The following is a 15415-nucleotide window of genomic DNA, read 5'->3' on the forward strand; positions in this document are numbered from 1 at the left end:
TTCCCATGGCAACACGCGGGCATCGTCTAGAAGTGGAGAATTTTTTTGGAGTATTACTTGAATGAATGGTTCAGATGTACCGGACCATGAATCACCGAAGTTGGACAATGCTTCAGGTAGTACCATAAGGAATAAAACTTCTTTCTCTCTACGCCCAGCAACAAATAGCCGCAACTGGTAACTTGCTGCAGAGCAAGGCCTCCTAGTTTAACGACTAACTGTCTAACTGGGCAAAGTTGAATGGAATCAACCAAGAGATGTGAATGTCTACCTCAGGATATGTTGAAAGAGACCAAGGGGCGGAAATCACCATAGCCATTCAGAAAACCATAATTATAATCAACATACAACGGAAACATATATACTGTATTCAGAAGTTAATTTGGAACACTGCACTGATGGCTGTATTACTGGCAATGAAAGAAGCAATTGACATTTGTTCACTTCACATAAAAGGAGTCACTGCAAGCCAAATAAAAACAGGGTTAATGTTGCAGATTACACTGAACATAGTGTATAGGAAAAATAGAATGGTAGATTAAATAAATATATAATGAATACATTATATACCGAATGTAATTATTACTATTACTGATGCTTGTGTTGCCATAGTGCAGCAAATGCGTGAATGTAAGACCTTCCGCAACATAAAATGCAGTTAAGAGTAAATGGGAATGCTGAGAAGAAAAAGAACATGCATAACAAAGGACATACAGTTGCAAATAATAGGATAGTTTGACGAAAAGATGTGAAACCCTCTGCCTCTTTCTAGGGCCCTTACAAAGAAAAATTATTCATTCAAACAAAGTAGTCCTTAATGATGCATCATTATTTCAAAGCATTCTGCTGTGAGCAAACACACTGTTCAGTGGATTCTTAATTCCATGTAATCTCCACCCCCCACCCCCACCCCCACCCCACACACACATCCATTCCTCTCAATTCCAATGTTTAACAGTAATTGTTAGCCGCTAAACAGGTTATTTGTTGTGACCCAATCACTCCTAGTCCTAGGTTAGCACCAACTAAATCAATTCAGGTGTTAGATAGAAGCTCTCACAGGGAAGCTATATCATCACAGCCATTTATAAACATGACATGAAGGAAACAGTAATCTTGACATCTGAACTTGCCCTATATGACCCTTAAGATGAAAACCAGTAAATAAATGAGTGCCCAAAAGTACAAACTGATAACTAGATAAAGAGAACAGTAGCAAAATGAAATTATCGAAAGTCAAATAGCAATTGAAACAACCAAAATGATACAGAAGATAATTTCAGAAAAAAAAATACCCAAGGGCAGCAGAATTATCACAGCCATTCAAGGAAAAGTAAGGATAGAAAAGAAAAGGCTGGGATGCACCAAACTGGTTCCCACCATGGATGAAAAAATCATGAGAAGCCAAACCAAACACCATGAGAGGTGATCTGTGTGAAGTCGCTCCTAATGAGATGGCCCAATGCCACAACCATGACAATTCATCAATTTTAAACATAAAAAGGCGATAAGAATAAATAGGTGTGTAGACGGCACAGTATTAGTTGCATTGAGATTTGAGAGGGCTCAGATTTGCCTTTGATAGATCATACAGCCTAGCTCCACCATCTTCTTTCACCAGATCAATCCCCACCACCAAGTCAAGCTCCTCTGGTTATCACTCGGCAGAATGACCATCCAAGACAGAGGCAATATTCGGTGAGAATGAAAAGGTTCCAAAAGAGGGGGAGTGGCGTTTTTTATCCCCATGGCTCCTCGAATAATCAAAGACAAGTTTATGTCAGCCATGTTTTATCATCATCGCCCCAGATAGATAGATAGATAGATGGATGGAAGGGATTGGATTGTGCTAAAATTTCCAACATGGTTCATTTTGTGCTGATTTTTTTCCAAAAATGTTAAAACGGTGATTTCGGCTGCAACGTGACCATAGTATCCATACACACATACATGCATGCATACATCACTCTGGAGGTTGAGAGTTCTGACACCATTGACAATGTCAAGGCCATGATCCAGGACAATGCAAGGAGGGCATCCCCCCTGACCAGCAGCACCTGATCTTTGCCAGCAAGCAGCTGGAGAATGGCCACACCCTTGCTGACTACAACATCCAGAAGGAGTCCACCCTTGGACTCCTTCACCTGGTGCTCTGCCTCCATGGTGATCAGTCTCGGGAGCTGCTCATACCTTGCCTCGACCGACCAAACCTCCCACTCAGAGGACACACAAGTCAACACTGTACGGTTCCCAGCCAACGCCACAACCGGATCCAAAGCAATGGAATGCTGTACGGTCTCCATAGTGATGGGGAACTGACGGGGCGGCCACCAAAACAATGGGTCAGCCAGTCGGCAATGAGAGCTTAACTGATTTGTTTTAGTGTTTGAGAGAGAGACAGAGATGAGGAGGATCCATACCGAATCCAAAACAAAATGTAACTGAATTGTGAAACATTTGAGTTCCTGAGATTGATGGATGTTTGATCACCATGGAGTTGCACCGTGAAACATTTGCATCTGGAGTTGCGTTGCCGCTGCAAGGATATAATGCGGAAGGAGCCTTGGGCTTGCACTTGCACCTGCTGGCCGCGTTACTCCACGGACACAATATCCATATGGCAGGCGAGGCCATCGAGCTTGAGCAGGCAGTCACTGAGGCACTTCCAGCCGTCGTCAAGATGCGTGCGTGGGGCGATGGAAACAACAGGCCGCTGGGAGAGCGGGTCGTAGATGCACAGCTATCCGTCGGAGTCGGCGTCGGCTTCAAAGGGGAGGAGCCGGCCATTGCGGCAGCCGAAGGTGCCACCGCAGAGCACCATTGAGGCGGGTGAGGCACATGTTGGTGTGGCGCGCGGCGGTGGCGATGACGGGGTTGAAGCTGGCGATGCCGGCGTAGAAGCGGGGGACACGCTCGGCTTTGTGTTTCTTGTCCACGAACACGCCGACGAGGGGCGACGACGGGGGCTGCGCGCCGGAAGCAGGTTGTCGTCGTGCTTGTGCAGTGGGTTGGTGGTGATGATAGGCTGCTCGGCGCTGGTGGTGATGATAGGCTGCTCGGCGCTACTGGAGGCGCTGCATGTGGTGCAGGAACTGTGGAAGGTGGTGCGTCTGGACAGAAGTGGCAGCGGAGGAGTGTGCAGAGGTGGCGGCGGCGGCCGGACGGGCCCTGAGTGCGCGGCGTGAGAGGTCCGACGAATGGCTCGGTGGCTGCTGGATATGGGTGAAGGTGGGGGCATGTGGGTACTGCTCCTGCTGGATATGGGTGAAGGTGGGGGCATGTGGATGCTGCTCCTGGATATGGGTGAAGGTGGGGTCTGCTGCCGGAGCCGGACAGGAAGAAAATGGGGGCGAGCAGGGAGATGAGGGCTCTGGAATGCTTCAGGCTCTGGAAGGGAGGGGAGCTCTCTGCGGGCATGTGAATACGACAGTTGGGTCCGAAAGCCGAAGAAGCCAGCATGCCGCTGACGCGACCCTTGCATTTGCTCGGCCCTGCGCTGCACCGCTGACACGACATCACCTCTCGCCTCGGCTGCGGCACCGGGCGGGCTGGCTGGCTTTGACCGGCCACGTCGGATCCTACGGCCGCTCGGCCTTAACTCCCGGCAGGGCCCCGGCCCGGCCTATTAAAACCTGAACCTAAGGTTAATGTTGCGTAGCAAAAGAGGGCTCTGTTTTGTCATTCATCTTCAAACCCAAAATTTACATCTCTTTCTGCATAAACTATCCATCGCGATGTAAGAGAACTGCCCTGGTTATCACTCATTAGAATGACCGTCCGAGCACAGATTGCTCAACATTGGCAATGAATTGAACAGGCTGCAAGAGAGGAAGGCTGGTCACAATGGGAGTATCATAGGTAGTACACCGATTAGTGGCATTGAGATTTATGAGGGCTCAGATTCGCCTTTGATACATCATACAACCCTTGCTCCACCATCTTCTATCACCAGATCAACCCCCACCAGGTCGAGCTCCTCTGGTTATCACTCAGCAGAATGACCATCCAAGACAGAGCCGTCAATATTCGGTGAGAACGATAGAAGGTTCCAAAAGAGGGGAGAGTGGGTTTTTGATGCTCAGAGCTCCTCGAATAATCGAAGACAAGTTTATGTCAGCCATGTTTCATCATCATTGCCCGAGATGGATAGTAGATGGATGGATGGATGGATAGAAGGGGTTAGATTGTGCTGAAGTTACGGACATGGTTCATTTTGTGCTGAACCTTTCCAAAAAGGTCAAAACAGTAACTTCGGCAGCAACATGACCATAATATCCATACACGCATGCCAGCAGTTGGCTATACTATTAACCATGCTCTCAGGAGTCAGGAGCTGCTCATACCTGGCATCAGCCAACCAAACCTCAGGCTTGGATAACGCATCAGACAACACTATGAGGTTCCCAGCCCACGCCACAACCAAATCAAAGGCATCGAATGGCAGTGGCTGGCAGCACCGTAGCGTCAGGGAACTAACACGGCAGCCATATGGATGATGGGTAAGTGAGTCGGCAATGACAGCTTGACTGATTTGTTTTAGGGAGAGAGAGAGGTGAGGAGGATCCATACCGAATCCAAAACAAAATGCAACTGAGAAGTGAAAAATTATGTAAGTTGCATAGCAAAATAGGGCTCAGTTTTGTCTTTCGTCTTCAAACCCAACGCTCACATCTCTTGCTGCACAACCTACCCATCGCAGTGTAAGAGAACTGCGCTGGTTATCGCTCAACAGAACGACCGTCCTAGGCACAGATCACAACATTGGCGACGAATTGAACAGGCTGCAACAGAGGTAAGGATGGGCTCTCAGGCCAACTCCAACGCGGACACCACCGACTTTTTCAGCTCTGTTTAGTCCCACCTCGCCATGGCTGTCTTGATGTCTCAAGACATGATTATTTCAGCCACAGACCCACAGTCATCATCATCACCCCTCTATTTTTTCCAAGGAGATTGCCTCTGCTCACCAAGCAAAATGACCATGAAACCCACTACATGCTCGCGCTCAGGAGCTGCTCATGCCCGGCGTCGACCGACCAAACCTCTCGGTGCAGACGACGCGTCAGACAAACACCGTACTATGGTTCCCAGCCCACAGCACACCCGAATCCAAGGCAATGGAGCTGCGGTGGCTGGCAGCACCACAGCGGTGCGGAACTGACGCGGCGACCAACCGGACGATTGGCCAGCTATCCGGCAACGAGAGCTCGCCTGATTCGGCTTAGGGATTGGGTTCGTTGGCGTGAACTGCGCGCACAAACAGAGTGAGCGAGCGAGTGTGTGCGTGAGCCTCGGAGAGAAAGAGATGGGGATCGTACCGGATCCAGAGCAACATGCAGCCAAGCGCCGGCGGCTCAGATCGACGGCAGCTCAGATCCCGCGCCGGCCGGACCAAGCCCCCGACCGGAACCCCCGCCACGGGACCCGCCGCTCGGTGCCCAGCCGGCGCCGCCGCGGACGTCCCACCGCACCGGCGGCATCCCCGAGGGGTCCCCGAGCAGGCGCGGCGAGAGGGGCTGGCCCCGAGGAGCGGCGACCCGGCGAGTCCATGGGTTGGGAGCCTGGCCGACGCTGGCGGATCCCTCCATCATCGCCGCCGTTTTGGAGGGACGTGGTCATCGGCCAAGGCGAGCGGGACGGTCGGGGTTGGGCTGCGGGGTCCGATTGGATCCACCGATCCGATCATATGAGAGCGCTCGCCTCGCATGGTATGCTCCGCCGCCGCTCCAGCTGATCCGAGCTAGCTAGGGTTCAGGACGAATAATGTGAGGGCCGATGGAGAATGGGAGCCCAACTCCTATCGCAAACCGGCCCAATGACTTCACCAAACCTTTTGCCTTTGTAATTTTCAGGATAATTTATTCACACAAAGTTGAATCAAAGCAAGTTGTATGGAAGAAAGTGTAGGAAGTTATATAAAAAAAATTATAGCTCATCTCCCTTAATGTGAATTTATTTACTTTGACATTCTGGACAAATGGATGGATGTTATTCTTCACTTTGGTACTGCTTTTGCCTTTCTTCCTCGTTTGCTCCTTCCCCTCTTGGCAATTTGGCGAGCCAACATCTCTTATCACGCTTTTCATGTTATAAGAGCATGGATAACTTGGAAGAGGGGGCGCCGGCCGGCTTAAATAGCCGGCCCCGACCCCGGAGCAGCGTCACGCGGCGTTCACATTGCGTCGATGGTCGAGGCGTCCGTCGAACCATCAAATTTTTCGGCGAGTCCATATGGGGTCAAGCTGTCAATCCTTGACGTGTTCGGGCGCGTCCGAACTCCCCATGTCCGTTTCATATTTGGGCCGAAAATGAAGGGTGTCAATCAGCCCGGGCATTTGAGTCTAGTTTAAGAGGCATGTCTGGATCCGATTTTTATGATCAAACAACGACCCGGTGACTTGCCAGACGTTTGAGAAAGGTTCGAGGGGTCTGGTTGTATATGCTCTTAGCTTGGCATGCCTATTGTTGCGTTGCAGCAGCATGCATGTGACAGCCCCAGTGCATCCCTTTTCTTTTATGTAACATTTCCTTGTATGGCAACCTTGTTTTTTAATTAGATGGATGTGAAACTTAGTGGTGTCATCATTTCATGTGCTTCATGCATCATGCATAGCATCATATTATTTGTCTTCTTTGTTTTGATCCTTGTGTTGTTGTGTCACCTTGGTGGGATATGTGAGTGCATGTGTGATGTTGATCTTGGCATGAGAGTGTGTGCAAAAAGTGCATCTCAAAACCCCTTGTTGCACCATAGCACCTTAAACCCCCCCCCCCCTCTCTTCCAATTATTTTGGGTTGTTTTAAAGTTTCAGATTTTCCCAAATAAAAATGTTTATATTCTTTTAAAAATCCTTCTATTAATTATGGGGAAAGCGTATGGCTTTATTTTTGTGTTTTTCCTTCTGTCTCTATTTTAAAACAGAGTCAACTTCAAATAAAAACATTTTTTTACTTTGCTCTAAAAATGTCCCATATATTTTTATTAATAGGAGGACATTTTAGAAGCTTAGTTTTATTTTTAGTTTTTTTCTTTACCTTTCCTTTCCTCCCTGTTTTTTATTTCAAAATTGTTGTGGGTTTTAATTAGATTAGTTCCCCTGTATTTTTTTCCTTTGTGTGTGAGAGAGAGGAGGCCCAGTAGACCTTTAGGCCCAGCCAGCCCAGCCCTGCGTTCCTCTTCCTCCTGCGTTCGTCAACACCTGTACGAACCAGGAGAGAGTCATTGATCCTCTCCTGGTCGTATCCAGTGGCCACCCAGCGTCCTTGGGCTAATAAAAGCTCCTCCCCCCCTCTCCAGCACTAGCCATCTTCCTCCCCCGTCGCCATCTCCTTCTTCCCCCTCTTCTTCCCTTTCTCACGTGAGATTCAGAGAGGTTCAGAGAATTCACACACAGAGTCAGGGGCAGCATCGGCTCGTTGTCGTGGCTTCCTCGTTAGTGGTGGCTTCCTCCGTCTCTAGGGAGATGTCTAGGGACTCGAGGGAGTTCCCGGCGTTCCATTCCCGCCTCTAGGGTGGCCGGAGGGCCACCACAACGATGGCCCCGTCCTCGTCTCCAGCGATTGCCCGGAGCCCGAGCTTCTGCAGCAGTGCCTTTCCCACGCCTCTTCCTCGCCCCGATCCGCTTCGGTTCCCCTTGGGTGAGCAGCCCGAGCCTCTCCTCCTCCTTCCCCTTCCCTCTTTAGCTGCTCGCTTCGTGTAGATCGCCGGCACTGCTCTGTCACATGGAGCAACAGGAGCAGCTTCGGCTGCTGCAGTAGCAGCAATGGCAGCGCAGCAGCATAGTAGCAGATGCAGAGAGCAGCAGGAGCAGTCGTCGAGCGTGTAGGTGTTCGTGCAGGCAACGTAGGCAGAGCAGCTAGCGCGCGTGGTGCAGTGGCTCAACAGAGGATCGAGTAGCAGCATCAGCAGGTGGTGCAGCAGTTCGCGTAGGTGTGGTGGCGTAGATGTGGCTCGAGTAGCAGTACAAGTCGCAGCCGCCCGTCGCCGCCGCGTGCAGAGATGCGCAGCTCGGGGCCTTGGACCCTCTAGACCAAGCAAGTAACCCTGAGAATGGAACCCCCTAGGGTTCCCGCACCCCCGCCGGTAGTTCCTACCCGTCGCAGTTGCCGCATCGCTCACCGGCGTCGATCCCCTCCTTCCCACCTGGAGGTAGAAGAAGAGCCCGGTGGTTAGCCTATCGGGGACCGAACCTCTTCTGGTTCAGACCCCCCTTCTAGCCCAGTGGCGCCAGCGCAAAGCTTCCACCAGGGAGGCGTGGATTCAAATCCCCTGCCTCTTTTTTTAATTTTGGTGTGGTGTGGTGTGGTGTGTTGTTTTTTAATTTTGGTGTGGTGTGGTGTGCTGTGTTGTGTGTGTTGTGTGGTGTGTGGCTGAGAGTGGGCCACAGGGGGTCAGGTGGGTCCCCCTCCTTATTATTGTTTTTCCTGTTATTTTATTGTTTGTGTTATTTTTTGTAATAATTGGAGATATTTCCATTTCTGGAATATGTTCAGAAATATACTTGCCAAATAGGGCAGGCTCAAGAACAACCCTGTTCTTGACATAGCAGTAGTTTGATTCTATGTCATTTTGTTTCTTTTATTGTTGTGGTGTTTTTTTGAGTGCAACATGGGCAGTATGATATATGGATTTAGGGTAGAAAATCCCAAGGAATCCAATGATGATACGGGAATCTGGTTTTCAGCATTTCTGTAGAAAGTCTCCTTGTGGTGAGGTGACAATAGTTTTATGTGTGTAGGGTGGTTTATGTGCATGGTTAGAGGTAGTGCATGCATGTATCATTATGTGTGACATCATCTTCTTTAACAATGTTCAGGAATTTTAACAAAAACTCACGGTTTAAAATTTTGGTCATAAATTCAAGCAATGACCAAGAATTTCAAAAAATGTTCGTGCTTTCAATTTATTTTTCGGAATTTCATGGAATATTACATTTTTTAATTTACTAGCACAAATGCCCACGCGTTGCAACGGGAGACATTGTTACATGTCTTATGACTATAGCTATTTCCCTTCTTTCTCGTGTCAGTTTGTTACACGTACATGTGTTACAACTGAATAAAAAATCTTTAGACTCTTACGGCGTATATGCTCTTCGGAGAGGAAAAAAAGACCAGTTTAATTTATGAATCACGTTAAATACCTCAATAGGTTATCAACACCTTTTATTATGCTCATCAGTGTTCCATATATTTTCATTTTAAGTACTCACTTCGTTTTAAAATTTGTGCGTCATATATTTAAATTTGTGCGTGAAACAACCACCCTTAAAAGCGCCCCCACAGTTCTTTGTTTTATTAATATAAAAAATACATGCTCAATAGAAAAAATAACAAAATAAGCTTATGTGTGATTGAATCGAGGATTATGGGGTAAAAGGGTTGAGTTATAGCCATTTGGGCTACTAATATGCTAAAGCGGCCGGGGACACAGGTTTTTAAATATGAATTTTGAAAATTACGTGACCAATTTTAATTTTTTAACAATGTTTAGGAATTTTAACAAAAACTCACGGTTTAAAATTTTGGTCATAAATTCAAGCAATGACCAAGAATTTCAAAAAATGTTCGTGCTTTCAATTTATTTTTCGGAATTTCATGGAATATTACATTTTTTAATTTACTAGCATAAATGCCCATGCGTTGCAACAGGAGACATTGTTACATGTCTTATGACTATAGCTATTTTCCTTCTTTCTCGTGTCAGTTTGTCACACGTACATGTGTTACAACTGAATAAAAAATCTTTAGACTCTTACGATTTTCGTATATGCTCTTCGGAGAGGAAAAAAAGACCAGCTTAATTTATGAATCACGTTAAATACCTCAATAGGTTATCAACACCTTTTATTATGCTCATCAGTGTTCCATCTATTTTCATTTTAAGTACTCACTCCGTTTTAAAATTTGTGCGTCATATATTTAAATTTGTGCGTGAAACAACCACCCTTAAAAGCGCCCCCACAGTTCTTTGTTTTATTAATATAAAAAATACATGCTCAATAGAAAAAATAACAAAATAAGCTTATGTGTGATTGAATCAAGGATTATGGGGTAAAAGGGTTGAGTTATAGCCATTTGGGCTACTAATATGCTAAAGCGGCCGGGGACACAGGTTTTTAAATATGAATTTTGAAAATTACGTGACCAATTTTAATTTTTTTTGAGCGATTTTCATATATAACATGTTAGATTTGGAGTTAGGATTTAAAAGATATGAATGTTTGAAAAACATTTGAATTTACATAAAAAATGAAACAATAGGAAAAGAAAACAGGAAAGTAACATGTAAAATAATAGCATATTTGAAATCTTCTTTTTTTCTGAGCGATTTTCATATATAACATTTTAGATTTGGAGTTAGGATTTAAAAGATATGAATGTTTTAAAAGCATTTGAATTTACAAAAATATAAAGCAATAGGAAACGAAAAACAGGCCGGCCTGGACTCAAACTCAGGTCTCTGCAGCAAGCTGGCGGTGTGTCGACCACTGCGGTAAGTACATGACTGTGCTGAAATAGAGGTGGCACTTTATATATATCAGACCGAACGAACCGTTTTTCGTTTTCTCCACTTAAAAAGAAAGTGCGGATTGAATACATAAAATGTCAGGGATTTTTTTAAAAAATGCCATGACGGACGATCAGAAACCCTATTTGCTTTATTATTAGAGACAGATTACACCAATTCAAAAAAGTTCACGGTTTTAGTTTTTTGTTCAGAATATCATGAAATGTTCGCTTTTTCAAATTTGTTCGTGGTTTTGAATTTGTTTGAAATTTATAATTTGTTCACAAATTCAAAAAATGCTTCACGTTCTCGAAAACAATTTCTTCAATTTCAAATTTTTGTTCACATTTTTCGAAAATTTACGCGAGGGGAGGCGCTGGTGATCACACACTGATGGAAACCATCTCCACGATTTGTCTAGCTAATTGAACAACAAATTAATCAAGTCCCACATTTCCAGGACGGTACTACTTCTTCGGTGGTTGATTTTGACAATAAATGCACCGTAACAAACGGTGGTTGACTTTGACAATGTTGACGATTTGTCTAGCTAAGGCCAACTCTACCACACGACCCCAACGGACGTCTGATTTGGTCGGATTTTATTTGTTTGGGACGGAAATGAATTCGTCCATGTCCGTTTCTATTCGTTGGGTCATGCGTGTGTCCACCGCACGGCCGCACCCTAAATCATGTTTGTGTTGGACGTGATTAAAAAAACTTAAATAAAAAGTAAATAAACGTAGTTAAAAAATTTAAAACATAAAATTAAGGGTCACCACCACAAAACGGCCCAGTTTCACAATCGTTGACAGAATTAACATAAAAAATAATTAAAAAACGTCTGTCGATGACGTCGCCGTCTTCAGTGGTCGCCGGTGTCGTCGTCGTCGCTGACGAGGTCGACGTAGGTCGACGACGTCCAGAGATGGGTCGGCGATCCATGGTGCGCGGGGGCGGGCTGGAAACTGGTAGGTGCCTGCACCACCTCCTCCCGTGGCGAGGCGTCCCGCTCCGGTGACCGCGGCGGCGTGGTGCGTAAGTTCACGCCCCTCACTGCGTGCGCCATCTCTGGAGCCGTGCACGACCAGCTCCACTGTTGGCCCACCAGATCCGGGTGGAACGCGGCCACCGGGGCGTCCTCCATCACCTCCTCCGCCTCCATCAGCTCGGGGATGGCGACGTCGCCGGCCGCAGAGAGGGCCATCGCGTCCTCTAGGCCCGGCCATTGGCGTTCATCATGTGTGATCATGGAGTCCTTCATGACACGATGCATGAGCCGGTCCTCCTCCTGCGCTGTCATGCGAGGAGGTGGAGGTGGTGACGGAGACGGGGAAGGCGACGACGTGGGCGTGAGGCCGCGCACCCGTGTACGCCCGCGCACCTCCCGACGTGGCCGCCGCGGCCCCGACACCGTGCCGACGAAGTACGAGGCACGCCGCACGTCGTGCTCGTCCGCGAGCCACGTGTCCCAGAGCACGAAATCGGGGACATACCTGTCGTCGTAGTAGAGGTCGTCGGGGAGGAGGCGGCAGTGGCGCTTGATCTCGTCGCGGCGCGCACGGCCGCTCGTTGGCAAGGGCTGGATCGGACCCGGTCGACGAAGAGATGCCAGTTGTTCGGGAGGTGGACGTCGCTCCACGGGACCGACGTCCTCGTCTCCTAGTAGCGCCGGCATACCTCAGCGTTGAGGTACTGTCGGTCGCGCTGGCCGGCGGGCCTAGGGCCGATGGTGAAGGGAGCAGGCATGGAGGCCCGACGCGGTGGCGATGCGGCCTCGTCCTTCACGGAGCCGCAACGGAGTCCCGACGAGGAGCCAGCCTCGTGGTCGTGCTTCCCCTTACGACCGTAGTTCCAGAGCACCATGGCCGCGAGGCGGGCGGCCGACGAGTTTGAGGCTAGGGTTTGGTGTGTCGGGTTTCGTGGAGGCCGCGAGGTGTAGTGGGAAGTGTGGACGACGACTGGTCCACGGCTTCCCCATTTGAGAAGGACCGCGACCGTTCCCTGGGCGCATGATAGGCGGGCCTTGCCGCTCGTGCGCATTGATGTGGGCGGGTGGGAGGTAGGTGGTCGCTTGCCACGCGGCCCCGACGCGGACGAGCGTCCGTCCGTTTGCTGTCCGCCACGACCCAAACCCCGCGCTAGTTTGCACTCGCAATGGATCGCCCCAGACACAAAACGGACAAGATGGGTCCGGACCGTCTCGCGCTGGGTCGACCGGTTTGTCTTTTTTACCTAAACAGACGGGGCCGGACAGGATGGGGTCGCGCGTTGGAGTTGACCTAGGTGGTGTTTCTTTACCTAGGGACTAGACTAAAAAGTTTGTTTTAGTCCCTAGATAAAGAAACAGGAAGGACTTTTCCTTAGGCCCTGTTTGTTTCAAAAGTCCCGGGACTTTTTTTAGTCCCAACTTAAAAGTCCCTAGTCCCTACCCGTTTGTTTCCAGGGACTAAAGAGGGACTAGAGGTCATTAAATGACATATAAAAAGACTATGTTATCCCTGACCATATTATTAAATAACACTTCTTCATAAGCAAATATTACAAAAGCAAAGAACTCTTGTTCACAACACTGGTTCATAATGAAAGATCAACATACTACTACTCCCTAGTACAGTACAATTTACTTCAGAGAAGGGGACACTCTAACCGAGAACGATGGGTGACCTGAGAGAGCTCGAGGAAGGAGGCCCCGGGGTCGAGCAGGCGGTCGATGCGGTCCCTGGGGAGCAGCTTCCCCCGCCCTTCGTTTCGCTTCACCGCCCCCGCGCCTCCGCCGCCCAGCTCCTGCAGGGCCTCCCGTTTCGTCAAGGAGAGGAAGGGGTCGGGTCAAGGAAGGGAGAAGGAGACCGGCGGCGCGCACGCAGCTGGGAGACGTGGGACCGCAGGTCGGAGAGGAGGCCACCGAGGACGGCGGCGTTGCGCGCGTAGGCGTCGGAGCTCCGGTCGAGCGCGTCGGGCAGGACCGAGGAGGAGGAGGCCGCCGCCGAGGAGCGGTAGGCTGCTGCGGCGCGGGCGCTGCCTGGGCGGGGCCGAGGGAACTGGCGGCGGCGGCTGGTGGGGGCGCGAGCGCGAGCGGCTGGGAGGGAGACGCGAGCGCGAGCGGCTGGGCAGGACGAGCGAGCGGATAGGGCTGGAGACGCGATGCGATGCGGGGCAGTATAGGAAAAAGTCCCAAAAAGTCTCTCCCACAGGTACTTCTCCAAATAGTCTCAAACACCCCACTTTAGTCCCTAAAAGTCCCTCCTCTTTGTTTCATATGGGACTTTTTGGGACTTTTTTAGTCCCTACACTAAAAAAATCCCTGGAAACAAACACCCCCTTAAATGACTAGAAAAAGTTTCTATTGAAGGGATTTTTTTCTTTAGTCCGTGGGACTAAAATAAAGTCTAGCCCATTAAAAAGAAACACCATCGAACAAGAGAAGTCCAGATGGAGCATGCATGCATGCGCACGGCAATAAATGCACCGTATAACATTCCCGTGGTTGACTTTGACAAGAGTGGCAAACGATCGAATGCGAGGAAGCATGAAATGAAATGCTTGGTCGTTGGTGATGCGGGTTGTCAACCCCATCAGAATTATCTTCCATGCATGAAATGCTTGGTCGTTGGTGATGCGGGTTGTCAACCCCATCAGAATTATCTTCCATGCATGTATGCATGGGCTGGCGTTGACCCGTGGTTGCATAGCATCTCTCAGAGAAGGAAGGGTCGGCAACAAGTAGCACGTACGTAGCGGGTGCGTACCGTTGAAGCTGACCCATACGCTGGGTGGACCGTAGCCAAGTCAGCCCTGTAAAGCCAACCGTAAAGGCAACCCTTGGTGCCTATTATTTCCTTTGTTATGATTTAGAAAGCAGAGTAAAAATCATACTTCACAATAGACTAAGTTTATAATGTTAAAATAATTACTTTTATTAATTAATGCTACTCTTGTATGCATGCGTTGTGTTAATTTCTCAGCTCATTAGACGCATGAGTATTAGAGGGTGCTTGATATGTTTTAGTCTCATGACTAAAAGTAGTAAGACTAAAACTTGCTAGCCTCACCCATGCTTGGATCAAATACTAAAGAGACTAAAATCAAGTTAATCAGCATTTATTATCCTGCAAACCCTCCAATCCAGAACTAGTCTGAGAAGTTAAAAGAGGAGAGAGAGGACTAATGCACATTTTAGTAGGGGTATCCCTGACTAAAAGATTTTAGCCTCAAGACTAGTTTTAGCCTTTCTTTAGTCAGGGATGCTTGGAACTTTAACCTCTTAAAGTGATTAGTTTTTGTCAGACTAGTTTTAGTCCCTTGGATCCAAGCATCCTCTTAATAATGTTATTTTTCTGTTCATCTCACAATCAATCGATAACTTCCTAGGCTTCAAAAAAATTTCAAGCACGTTTTTCAAACCATGACGAAGGAAATACTAGTTGTAGCTAATTAAAAGGGTCCAAGAAAGCTTGAAATGCCCTTACGTATCCTCGCCGAAATATTCTCCCATTACATCGGTTAATTCACAAGAATTGGCATGCATCATGCATGACTATCGAACACTCGCATGAGAGACCTGCTCCAATCGGTCAAATCTAAATCTCACATCGTTTCAGCAGAAAAGAAAATAAAGAAGAAAAAAGTCCACGACAATGTCAACTACTCCCTCCGTTCTTAAATATAAGATCTTCTAGAGATTGCACTATAAACTATATACGGATATACTTAGACATATTTTAAAGTATAGATTTCATTCATTTTGCTCCGTATATAGTCTTCTAGTAAAAAATCTTTAAAAGGTTCTATATTTTAAAACGGAGGAAGTACAACAAGCATGCATGCCAGGGCGCGCGGGAAAAGTAGCAGCCGTATGTGTAGCGATATCTCCTTTATCGTTAAAAAATATATCTGTGTACACAA

General features: G+C 48.0%; 1 long non-coding RNA gene across 1 annotated transcript; it reads right to left on the reverse strand.

The window, feature by feature from the left end:
- Nucleotides 1–298: 298 nt before the first annotated feature.
- LOC123412074 lies at nt 299–5858 on the reverse strand. The gene is made up of 2 exons (XR_006613400.1): nt 5319–5858; nt 299–462 (listed from the first exon to the last, which is right to left on the reverse strand). It is a non-coding gene; the product is annotated as an uncharacterized LOC123412074 (long non-coding RNA).
- Nucleotides 5859–15415: the final 9557 nt, after the last annotated feature.

This window comes from Hordeum vulgare, chromosome 7H (assembly GCF_904849725.1).
Source record: "Hordeum vulgare subsp. vulgare chromosome 7H, MorexV3_pseudomolecules_assembly, whole genome shotgun sequence".
Taxonomy (NCBI): Eukaryota; Viridiplantae; Streptophyta; class Magnoliopsida; order Poales; family Poaceae; genus Hordeum; species Hordeum vulgare.